This window comes from Physeter macrocephalus, chromosome 18 (genome assembly GCF_002837175.3).
Source record: "Physeter macrocephalus isolate SW-GA chromosome 18, ASM283717v5, whole genome shotgun sequence".
Classification (NCBI taxonomy): Eukaryota; Metazoa; Chordata; class Mammalia; order Artiodactyla; family Physeteridae; genus Physeter; species Physeter macrocephalus.
In genome coordinates this window covers 42,426,116-42,427,474 of record NC_041231.1, presented here as the reverse complement: position 1 = coordinate 42,427,474, position 1,359 = coordinate 42,426,116, and positions in this window count along the sequence as shown.

Sequence of the window (1,359 nt, the reverse complement as noted above, 5' to 3'; positions counted from 1 at the left end):
TGAAGTATAGTTGATTTACAATGTTGTGTTAATTTCTGCTGAAGAGCAAAGTGATTCAGTTATACATATGTATACATTCTTTTTTTAAAATACTCGTTTCCATTATGGTTTATCACAGAATATTGAATATATTTCCCTATGCTATACAGTAGGACCTTGTTGTTTATCCATTCTGCATATAATAGTTTGCATATGCTAACCCCAACCTCTCACTCCGTCCCTTTCCCGCTCCACTCCCCCTTGGCAATCACAAGTCTGTTCTCTGTGTCTGTGAGTCTGTTTCTGTTTCATGAAAGTTCGTTTGTGTCATATTTAAATTCCACATATAAGTAGATTATAAGTCTCTTTCTGACTTAGTATTATAATCTCTAGTTCCATCCATGTTGCTGCAAATGGCATCATTTTGTTCCTTTTTATGGCTGAGTAGTATTCCAGTGTATATATGTACCCCATCTTTATTCATTCATCTGTTGATGGACATTTAGGTTGTTTCCATGTCTTGGCTATTGTGAATAGTGCTGCTATGAACATAGGGGTGCATGTATCTTTTTGAATTATAGTTTTGTCCGGATATATGCCCAGGAATGGGATTGCTGGATCATATGGCAACTCTATTTTTAGTTTTTTGAGGAACCTCCATACTGTTTTCCATAGTGGCTGCACCAACTTACATTCCTCCCAACAGTGTAGGAGGGTTCCCTTTTCTCCACACCCTCTCCAGCATTTCTTATTTGAGGACTTCTTAATGATCGCCATTCTGACCAGTGTGAGGTGGTACCTCATTGCAGTTTTGATTTTCATTTCTCTAATAATTAGCGATGTTAAGCGTCTTTTCATGTGCCTGTTGGCCATCGGTATGTCTTCTCTGAAGAAATATCTATTTAGTTCCTCTGCCCATTTTTCAACGGGATTATTGCTTTTTTGTTGTTGAACTGCATGAGCTGTTTGTATATTTTGGAAATTAAGCCCTTGCTGGTCGCATCGTTTGCAAATATCTTCTCCCATTCTGTAGGTTGTCTTTTTGTTTTGTTTATGGTTTCCTTTGTTGTGCAAAAGCTTTTATTTTTTAAATTTAATTTTATTTATTTTTTTATACAGCACGTTCTTATTAGTTATCTGTTTTATACATATTAGTGTATATATGTCAATCCCAATCTCCCAATTCATCCCACCACTACCACCACGCCCCTGCCACTTTCCCCCCATAGTGTCCATATGTTCTCTACATCTGTGTCTCTATTTCTGCCCTGCAAACTGGTTCATCTGTACCATTTTTCTAGGTTCCACATATATGCATTAATATACGATATTTGTTTTTCTCTTTCTGACTTACTTCACTCTGTATGACAGTCTCTAGAT